Consider the following 11,475-nt stretch of genomic DNA (forward strand, 5'->3'; position numbering starts at 1 on the left):
TAGGAATTGTATTAATTCCATTTCCACACGCATTGACTTTTGGGCAGATCATTAGATTTAATTAAACTCCTTCCATCTAATATTGCCATGTAGAACAGGTTCTACAGTTCAGAGCATATTAAAAGAAAATACCAGAGTCGGCTGTGTACATCTTTCACAAGCCTCTGGTTGATAATCATACAAGATTGTTTTCATGGCAACATGTTAGATTTTTAATTAACATTGTAAATCTGATTACTTGCTGACCTCCAAACCAGTCACCCTTTTGCTAACTTATAATACTATTTAAAGATGGACTCATAGGCATGAAAATTGCAGGCGTTTCTCGTGAGATTTCACACTGTAAAAGGAAGACTTGATAAGAGTGTTTGTTTTCAGATTTAATAATGAGCATTAAGATTCTGAAATATCAGATAATTTTTTCTTATGAAATCATAGGTATTCATTTTTATCTCAAATAAGCTTGCATGGTAACTATTTTCCACCACCCTCAAATCTCTACATATGAGGAAACAAAATCATTTTGAGGTGTGGTTTGTCACTTTTTAAAGTGAGGAGGTCATGATAGGAGTAACTGCATAGGAAATGTGACTGTCAATTAAATGACTAGTTTACAGTCAGATAAGATTTGTGTATTTAAGCAAGTTGGTCTGAGTAAGCAGTAACAGAGTAACAGAGTGAGAAGTTTCCTAAGACATGTTGTACACTCACACCAGAAAAACTATCAGAATTAGTGCTATTTTCTCTTTTGAACACCAATGGATGCGTAGATGGAAAAATATAGATCAGTGAGGAAAATAAGATTTGCAAACCATAGTATTGAAGAGTGGAATTGCTGTGGTGTTACTACAAGTATTGAAGTGAAAAGAATTACTGCGGTTTTATAAATGACACTGGCTTCTGCCAGTAGTAATTGTGCAATTGGCTTGATTTAACAGCCATATGAACCCGTTGTTATCATTCTAATTCTTTAATGAAAGAGGTAATCTGGAATTTCTATCATGTTGCCATAAATTCTCCTTTTTAATTCTGATTTGTAGCTGTTCAAGACCTTTTTGACTTTTTTTATGACAGTGGTGTTGGTTAGATTTTTATTTTGTTTTATTTAGAGAGCTTTTTCCTATAGCAACATATCTTGAAGGTACAATCATGAAATCACTGAGTTTAGAAGATACCTCTGGAGACTACCAAATTTTGGGTTGTTTCTCCCAGTTTCTCAGGGTGGTCTCCAGTCTACCCATCTATGTCAGTACTTAAAAATTATTGGTAGCAAATGTAGTCCTGAGACATACTACTGAGTAATCTTCCGCTGGATTTTGCTGCTCCTGATCACAGTCCTTCAAACCTGGCACCTAATAATTTTTTTATCTACCTCATTGGTTTTTATCTAAACTATATTTTGTTAATGGGGATCTTGTGGGACACAGTCAAATGTATTTCTAAAATGGAGATAAACAGCATCTACAGATCTTCTGTCATCCCCGAAGTTGATCATGTCATTGTAAAGGTCTATAAGTTTGGTCAAGCATGAATTCTCCTTGAGAAATCTAGGATGACTATTCCCAATCACCGTCCAGTCCTTAATTATATTTGGAAATGTTTTTTCCTAGAATAAGACACTCCACCAGCTCCTCATACCTAAAGTGAGGCTTGTTGGCCTCTAGTTCTTTGGATTCTCCATGTTGTGCTACTCAAAGACAGCAGTGCCACTTATTGTCTTCCAGTCCTTAGAGACCTCCGCCCACCACCATTACCTTTCAATTATAATTGAGAGTTCCTCACAATGACATGGGCCACCTCCCTCAGCACTTGTGGGAGCATCCCAACAGAACCCACAGATTTGTGTAGCTCCAGTTTGTTTAAATGCCCTCCAACCTGATCCTCTTCCACTAACATTAAATCTTCCTTGATTCAGATTTTCCATCTGCTCTCATAGCAGCCTTAGTATTTCTAAGGACCGGAGTGGCGACTGTGGTGAAGGCAGCATTGCGCACCTTGGGTTTTTATCTGCTCTTTGTCATCAGGACTTAAAAGAAGCTTAAAAAGCAGAGCTGACCTCATCATTTCTCTGTAGACAGAAAAAAATAAAATTAGGCTTTTCTGTTGTTTTTGGCCTTATCTTGCTTCGGCATTCCGAATGTTTTATCCAAATACACAGTAAAACTTTTCCTTGCCCTTGGATTTACTCTGCAAACAGATACATGAACTCTTTACCATAAGGACAGTCCATTGAAATGGCTTTGTATCAGGTGTATGCCCAATAATTGCATGAAGGAGATTATTATTCACATAGTAGACAAACATTGTTATTCACAATCCAGTTGCCTATTAATCACCTTCAAGATTGTAAAGATTTAGAGGAATACCAGGATAGGACATAGTTCTACTAAGACATTTCTAGCATGATTGCTTTGGTAAAGATTTTATAAGCTTCAGATATGCAACAGAAATGCCCTAGTGACCTTGTCTACCTTTTTTTTAATTGAATATGGGGAACAAAACTGTTAAATTAATTCTGCTAGTATCATTTAAATGGCAATATTTCTGTAATCAAGACCTTATTTAGGTATGTGGCTAGCAAATTCCTGAGTGAAAACAAACTACTGTATCTCCATTTTAAGTAAAGTTAGGCTGATTTATAGGGATTGAGCATCTGGCTTCTATAAATTTCAAGTTGTTTAATTGGAAGGCACTGCATATTTTATGATGAAGAGGACAATTCCCTTTGCTGCATCACTTCTATTACATAAAGAACATTGGTAAAAGGCTGCAGTCTACAGATAACTAGGAAATAAATCCTAGAGAACAGGACAATTCTCTGTGAATTAATACTAATCCCATTATTTCTAAAATATTAAATGTAACGGATACCATAATCAGAAATCAATGAGCTAAATTTGTAGCATTATACTGTATACTGTTGCCTACTTCTTAATGTGCCTGTTGGCACAGGCAGAACATTTGGCCAACAAACCAACAGTAAGGAGAAAGTGAACATCTTGAAACAGCATTTTGTTCTTTTTATGGATCATGTATAGATCATCATTATTTTTGTATTATCTACACAGAAAATATCTTAGAAAAATAAAATTATTATCATAAATATAATATTAAAACATTAATAAGACTAAGCATTTAATGAACCCCATGATTCATTATTTTTGCAGCAGGCCTATGTTTTGCTGGTTAATGTGTAGATCCTTAATGAACAGAAATGTTCATGCTCTTTGAAATAGCACTCTCATTTTAAGACTCCTGCCTGCACAGGAGTATTTGCATTCTAGTCTAATGGTGGAAAATTTGCAGGCATCTTTCAGGAGCTACATTTTTATTTTCAAGTACTTTATATTGAAGTAGAGTGATGAAGATTTTTTTGCTGGTGTGTGTATTTTTTTTACTCTCTGTACCACGATTCATGAAATAATAAAATCATTTTTCATTTTCAAGAGTAACACATTATTGATATTACTCCTGTGAATCTAATTCTCATTCAAACCCTGGAATGAGTTTCTTTCCACCCAAAAATGAACATTATACTTCAGAAACATGGTCTATGAAGATAAGGTTCTCAGGCCCAAACATAAAGGCCACAACAATACTGTCTGATAAGCTTTCCAATAAGAATGCAATGTGATTTATTTATGGTAATTAGTTAATTTAGTTAGAACAATGTGCTGTCTGCTTCAGCAGAAATGAGACCACTGTCTGCCCTTCACTTGTGCTCTGGTGCTGGGTTCCAGCACATGACGTGATGGCATTTGTGAGGGCAGCAGCCACCCATCAGCTAGCATCATGGAGCTGCCACCATCTCCTGAAGGTGGCAAGCAAGGAAGCCTCATGCTGATGGCAAGTGGATGCTCAGGTTTAATGCAAAACAAAGTGAGACATCACATCACCCATCACACTTTGTTACTGTGTGTGCACCTTTACTGTTGAATAATTCAGGATACGCTAAATATGCTTATAAACACTATACTCTAAGAGCACTGCAATTAAGAGAGTGATCAGACCTTATGTGCAGAGATGTTTGAGCTCTTGCATTTTTTCAAGACCTTGTATTGGTTCTTGTCATAGTTAGTGCAGGGTCATCCTTCCCTGGGTTTGATTTTCTTCTCCGGTCTCCTAGCCTTGACTTTTGAGAGAATGGAATTGGCAAGTACAGAGCCACAAGGCCACAACTAGAACAAGCAGTAATATATATGACTTTCTTTTCTTCCCCCTGAGTGGGAATGAACAAGTAGGCAGAAATTTCTATCTTAAAAAACACCCACATGATGTACCCACACAAACCTGAACCTCAGAGGAGCAGAATGCTTGCTCCCACTGTCCAGTCCCTGGCTCATGGCCCTAGCAACTCCTTCTCAGGCTCAATCCTCTGCGTGTTGTTGAAGGTCTACCTAGAATCATAGAATCATTAAGGTTGGAAAACATCTCTAAGATCATCATGTCCCACCTTCAATGAATCACCATCATGACAAGTAGACTGTAGCACAAAATGCCATGTGCAGTCATTTCTTGAACTTTCAGGGATGTTGACTCCACCCCTTCCCTGGGCAGCCCATTCCAATGCTTGACCTCTCCTTGTGTGAAGAAATTCTTCTTGATGTCCAACCTGAAATTCCCCTGGTGCATCTTGGGGCCATTTCCTCTGCTTCTTTCAGAGGTTGCCTGGTCACCCTTGACCCTCCTTCTCTCCCCAGCTCCCTCATGATATGAATGAAATTCCATATTATCTAATTCAATAAACAACAAAGTTGAATTTAGCAGCAATTTTAAATGAACGACAATTTTATGTAAAATAATACAATTAAATATAATCAAGCACATACAAAAAAAGTTTGGCAGTGGTTTGTATAAAGCATAAGCAAAACTGACCAATCAGAGTACGGCGGGGGGGTTTTCTCACCCTGTGTCACATGCAAGAAACAAAGGGATCCAAACACAACTTATATACTGTATGCTAATACATATTCATCAGTATTTTTCTGTAAATCTGTAAATCTCCTATTTTCAATTCTTGAAATCTATGTCACTCTACTGCACAGCGCATGCTCCCATTGCTGCCGTGGGGTCTTCTTTGGCATTTCGGTGGTCACTTCCGACAAAGGCTTCTTGTCATCATCACTGTCCTTTGAACAGCCCCACAGGTTGCACATGCGCCCCTAATCTTGTGTTATAGTAGCCAGCATCATATTCCAAAAATAAGCCTAATTGTTTCATAGATATCTGGAATCACCCCAATTTTGTCTGTTTCAAGGCGGATTCCTTAATTATCCCAAGGCTTATTCCATTTGGGATTTTATTTATCTCAAACTGCATCCTGTACCCTATTTTCTCATGAACACCTGAAAACATCTGCTTTGTGACATTAATTGCATATGCTTTTCCTCTATTACTTTTTAACAAATATTTTCTAAAATATCGATATAGGTACAATTGTTGGCATGAATCATATTCATTTATTCAGTTGCTTTCCCTCATCCACTAGGGAGAACACCTGCTCATGAAAGGAGATCAACTTCATCAAGCAGGACCTGCCTTTCCTGACCCCATGCTGAGTGGGCATGTTCCCTTGGTTATCCTGCATGTGCCGACGATGCCACACAAGTTGTCTTTTTCCATAATCTTCCCCAGCACCAAAGTCAGACTGACAGACCTGTAGTTCCCCATCTATGTCTCCTTTCAAGGGACAAATCTTTTCCCTTTTTACAGCTTTTAAAATTAGATAATCAGGAAAAAACACCAACGTCTCCATTAGTTGTGGAATTCTACCCTAACTCTTTAACTTTTTCCAAGTCAAAGTCCCCTAGTAGCTCTCAGGTGTGTTTGCTCAGATGTATAATAGCACTTGTGACATTAACAACAGTGACAGCCTGATATTGCTGTATTAATCTAATAATCTCATCAGTTTAAACAGTACAGCTGTGCTTTGAAGTACACTTCATCCCGAGACATATTCAATGGCAAGTCGTTAGGAATCTCACAGAATCATAGAATGATTTGGGCTGAAAAGTGCTTCACACTGCAACAGAAAAGGATCTTAAAGATCATCTAGCTCTAATCCCCTGATACCGAAAGAGATGCCTGCAACTAGACAAGATTGTTCAGAGCCCATTCAGTCTGGCCTTCTACACTTCCAGGAATGGGACCTACAACAGCTTCTCTGGGCACCCAGTTTCAGTGTCTCACAGTAAAGAAGTTCTTCCTAACATCAAATTTAAGCCTGACTTCTTTTAGTTTGAAGCTACTCACCCTTGTCTTGCCACTAGAAGTTCTTGGAAGAAACATCCGGCCTGTAGCTTTTCATTTGTCTACTGGATGGCCAGAATTAGACTACCCCTAAGGTATCTCTTTTCCAGGCTGAACAAACTCAGCCTTTGCGCAAGGAGAGATGCTCCCTCCCCCTAATCATCCAGGCCTCCCTCCTCTGGACTCAATGCAACAAGTCCTCCCTGTGCTGGGAGCCCAGAGCTGGATGCAGGTTCCAGGTGGGCTCTCCCCAGAGCAGAGCAGAGGGGCAGAATCCCCTCCCTGCCCTGCTGCCCACGCTGCTCTGGATGCAGCCCAGGACACGTTTGGCTCTCTGGGCTGGGCGTGCCCATGGCTGGCTCATGTCCAGCCTCTCGCACACCAGGACCCCTAAGTTCCTCATGGCAGGGCTACTCTCTGACTTTATCCCCCAGACTGATGATATTGGAGGTTGCTCCAACCCAGATGCACCATCATGCACTTGTTCTTGTTAAACCCCTTGATATTCTCATGGGCATATTATCCAAGATTTCTTTATTGGTGACACACCTTCTTTAACCTTCCTTTTCTGGTCAATTTCTGTAGAAGCCATGTAATTCCCTTTCCAGGTTCAGTTCTGGTTTCACCTTGGCCTTCTTCATCGTATTCCTACCTAAACAGACTTCACCTCTAGACTCTTCCCCAGTCACCTGTCCTTGCCACCACTGTCTGTTCAACGGCTTCTTTCTCCAGTTTTATCTGCTATGCGCTTTTCCTGACTGTGGCCTTGCCTAATTTCTTGTTCTGGAAGATTGATTGTTTTTGCTGAGAGGAAAGCTTTCTTTTAGATCTGCCAGGCCTGTTCCTTTCTTTTGCTTCTAAGGGCAGTCACCCTGAAATGCTGAAAGTCTGCTTTCCTGAAATTCAGGGCCCTCTCTTGACTCCTTTCCTGACCCATATCCCTCAGGACTGTGAATTCCACCAAGGCATGATCACTGATCCCAGGCTGTCTCCTGGCTTGCCATTCCCCATCAGCCCCCATGCGCTGGTGACCAACAGATCCAGGTGACATCTCCCCCGTTGTAGGGCTCGCTACTCCCTGGGTCAGGAATTTATCCTCCATGCTTTCTAGGAATCTCAAGGATTGCCTACAGCTCCTTTTCCATCCTGGGCAGGGTGTTGGGGTCCCCGAGCAGCAGCAGAGCCCGTGAGCAGGCTGCTCCTGCAGCTGGAGCAGGAAGGCTCCGTCCGCGGGCTCTGCTTGGCCGGAGCCGGGCACAGGCACCGCCAGAGGCTCCCTGTGCTGCCCGGGCTGGGATCAGCACCCACCAGCTTCACACTGCCTCATGCCTGTTCTTCAGAGACTCTCACACTCAGCTCTTGATGGGCAATCCCTCTGTGTCTCTTTCTTCCCTCTGAACAGCCTGTGGCCATTGTTAGTCACACTCCAATCACGGGATCCATCCCACCGAGTTTCAGGAGCGACAACAAGGTCAAAACTGTCCAGCAGTACGGTGGCTTCCAACCCCTCCTCTTTGCTGCCCTAGTCGCAAGACAGAAACAATTTCCTTTTTTCAAAACCAATTTCCTTTCTCACTAAATTGGTGACCTTTGTTCCTCAATTCATGTGCGTTTGCCATTTAACCTTCTGTGTGTTCTTGCCTTCTCTTTCTCCACATGTCAAAAATGCCTCACTATAGTGTATGATAATGTTGATTTGAATCAAGCACAAGCCATTCATTAATATTGCATAAGGTTTTCCTTTATAATCTCTAGTATGGCAGATCCCTTGGGAGGAAGAGTTGTTTTGATACCTAGAGAACAACTGAAAACACATGTAAAAAGAGGTAAAGAGACCATCCTTTCCACTATACTCATTCACACTGAGCAAAGTGGCTTACCTTATTGACACTAGCAGAAGACTGTTTAAGGCGTCTAAAAAGAACAAGACAAGAGCTGGACAAAAAATACTTACAGACTATTTCAACCTAACAAACCTTTTTAGCATATTTCTTCAAAATGTGTGTTGGGAGTTTTGAAAATACAGACCTTTATTCTCCATACTTGATAACTATATTATCCTTCCTTCTTCTATGTATTCAGGCCATAATTTTCCTAACCCATTTAATTCATCCTTAGAACTCAAAATATTTTGAGAATAGATGCAACAAGAGATGAAAAAAATTTGAGGATTTTTGTCTAACATATAACCACCCAAATTTATAGTCTACTATGGCATAGAGCATCTAAAAAATCTCTCCTGATTTTTCGGAGGAATATTTCTGTGCAAAGGGGGGAAGTAGACTAAAAATTAATCAAAGAAAGGAACAGGTTTAATGATATCACTCTGTTTTTCTTAAGAGTAAGAAAAAATGAAAAATTTCACTAATGATAACTGCAATTACCAATCATTAGTTATTTTGACATTTCACGAGTCTGTCCAAAAGATCGGTTAATAAAGTCAGTTAAATTTATTTTGTAGTTAAAGAAATATTACTTATGTTTTTCTACAAGCTGATCTGCTGTATCTTACACTCTCAGGTGGACAAAAGGAAAAAAAAATCTATTTACTTTTACTGAGATGTCTTGATACCTTTCAAAAATATCATTAATAATTACTTTTCCATTGAGAATTTCTTCAAAACATCCATAGAACAGGAGAAGAATCTCAGTGGTTAAGCAACTAATTTTATTAAAGCTAAAACAGACATGAGAATAATTCATTGCCATAACTTCTGTGTATTCTAGATAGGCAGACAATACCCAGTACAAGTAGATCAGCCCTTCATAAGCTTGAACTTTGCATTAAAAATGCAAAAATAGATTTTGTATTACCATATCTTGGTTTTATTATCTTCATTACAAAGCCCTTCACCTCCCCTTAGATATCTCTTTCTTTGTGTATTATTCTCTCTGTTTTCAGAATGTTACAGTAATCAATATTTTGCAAAAAATTTATCACAGTAAGTTTACATCTTGTGGTTTATCATAACTATCATATTGTAAAAGTAGTGTTTTTATTAAAGTATTATACTATTGGAAGTTTCTTTTAAAAGTAGATTTACATTTCAAGCATTTCTAGTTCCTTAAATCAATTCCATCAGTATAAATATTTTGTGGGTAAATTTCTGCATGTTTTATTTAGGATGTCTAAAATTGAGCATTTATTCCATATGCACATAGTCAGAAATTTACAGTGGAGACAAGTCCAATAGCTTTACAAGGTCCTGTGTGTAAGATGTCTGTCCATCAAAAAATTTTGACATTAATTAAAAATTCTCAGCTGGTTGCCTCCTGAGGGCCACAGAAGACAGAAGACTGTTTTATTACATGCAAACAATTATGGAAATCCTGTCTTTAAACACACCAGAAACTGATTGTTACTATTTTGGAAGTGTGTGTATAATTGTGTATCTACATGCACAGGTGTTTCTGTGTAATTTTGTGTATCTGAGTACTACTTGTGGGGAAGTATTTTCAATGTATTAAATGTAAAATGCAAGTTCAATCTTGATGGTTTTGTTCATCATTTGCCATGCATAGTGATGTACACAAGGCACTATCACTAACATCGTTATGATAACAATCAATGTGTATATAAACCTATTTTGTAAAGTTGTAAAGTACTCTTCCAACCCTCATGTCACTCACCAGTAGTAATTTCTTCAGTGTGCATAAATTGCTGACTTCCACAATCCAGTGGAACTGTGTGTTCCTACTCAACCTCATATGTTTAACTGCCCACAGGTCTTCATAGGACTAGATTACTCCTTAGTGTCAAATCTCAGAACAGATTTTATTTCTCAAAATAGGAAGTCAGATTGTTACAAACTTTTCTGAAGATAAATTCCCTACATGGAGATTTCTGAGCCAATCTACCCAAATGTCTGCATAAGATTCAAAATATGCAGTATAATCCATTAATCCATTGTACTTTGTTGTTTTGTATTGTTTGTTGGGTTTTTTCAGTGTAAAATAACAAAAAATGAAGACATCTGATTGTTCCAGATGGCTGTTTTTTTATCATCTGAGTTGGCGTTTTCAGCAGCAGTAAGTAGGTGGAGTGACTTACCAAACTTGGAAACCTGCTATGACGGCCAGGCTGCAGCTGAGCATATGGGAGCACTGTTGAAACTGATGCCACAGTCCCAGTAGCTCTCCGCAATAATATCTTTGATGGTAAAACATCTCATTGCTACCACAGGCACCTAAAGCCCCATTTTTTCTGTCTGGAGGCCCACATTCAATGCAATGCAGAAGTTTGCAGAAATATTCTAAAAGGTTTCTTGATTCATGACAGGAAGACCTGCAGAGATTTATTGCTGCACAGCACTAGTTGGATAGCTTTGTTACCACAGAGCTGGCACCCCAGTAACATTTAGTTTGCTTTTATTATTTGTGACTTGCTCAGAAGTTGTGTAATTCAACTTAACTGTCCCCTCATGTGCTACCCTTTTCTTATCTTTACAGGAAAATACAAAATCTAGATTATTATAAATAGTGTCAGTGTTCATCAATCGTTTCAGGTCAGGCTGTAGCAAAACTGCCAAATGCATGAAATTAATGAGGAATTATTTATTCACACTGGAGGTACTTTCATTAGGACCATATGCATGATTAACTAAATTTTCTAATTCATAGAAACAGAGTTTACTTTCAGTTGTGATTTGCTTTTTTCAGAGTGACATATGACTTTGGTCACTGTCATTAACTCATCCTTCAAGTGCTTCAGATTGTCCCAAATTTACCAAATAGTAATGAAATATCAGCATACATTGAAAGAAATATATACTATTATATTCTTTTTATAAAACTACATGATTTAAAACATGAGATGTTTAGGTATGTTTAAATATAATCTGTTTTTATATTTATTTATATTTTCCATGTGTCATGTGTATTACAATATTTCATAAGTTTACAAGCACCCAAAATCAACTTCCTTATGCAGGAATGTCTTTGTGAGCAAAACTGTTGTGTAATAGGAAGTCTCTGGTGTAAAATAACTCTTAAAACATTTAGACAAAAGATTTTCTCAATTATTCACAAGTTACAATTAAGCAGAAATTCTCCAGAAAAAAAAAAACAAAACAAAAAACAATGCAGAGAAGGAGTAGTCCAGACAAGGAATCAGGAAAAAAAAAAACCCAAATATAAAAATTAACGCAAAGAGTAAAATGTTATGAATTTCTGGTCAACAACATTGAAGAAGGCAGAAATAGAAAACCCACTCCTGGCACATGAACT

This window comes from Ammospiza caudacuta, chromosome Z, assembly GCF_027887145.1.
Source record: "Ammospiza caudacuta isolate bAmmCau1 chromosome Z, bAmmCau1.pri, whole genome shotgun sequence".
NCBI classification, from domain to species: domain Eukaryota; kingdom Metazoa; phylum Chordata; class Aves; order Passeriformes; family Passerellidae; genus Ammospiza; species Ammospiza caudacuta.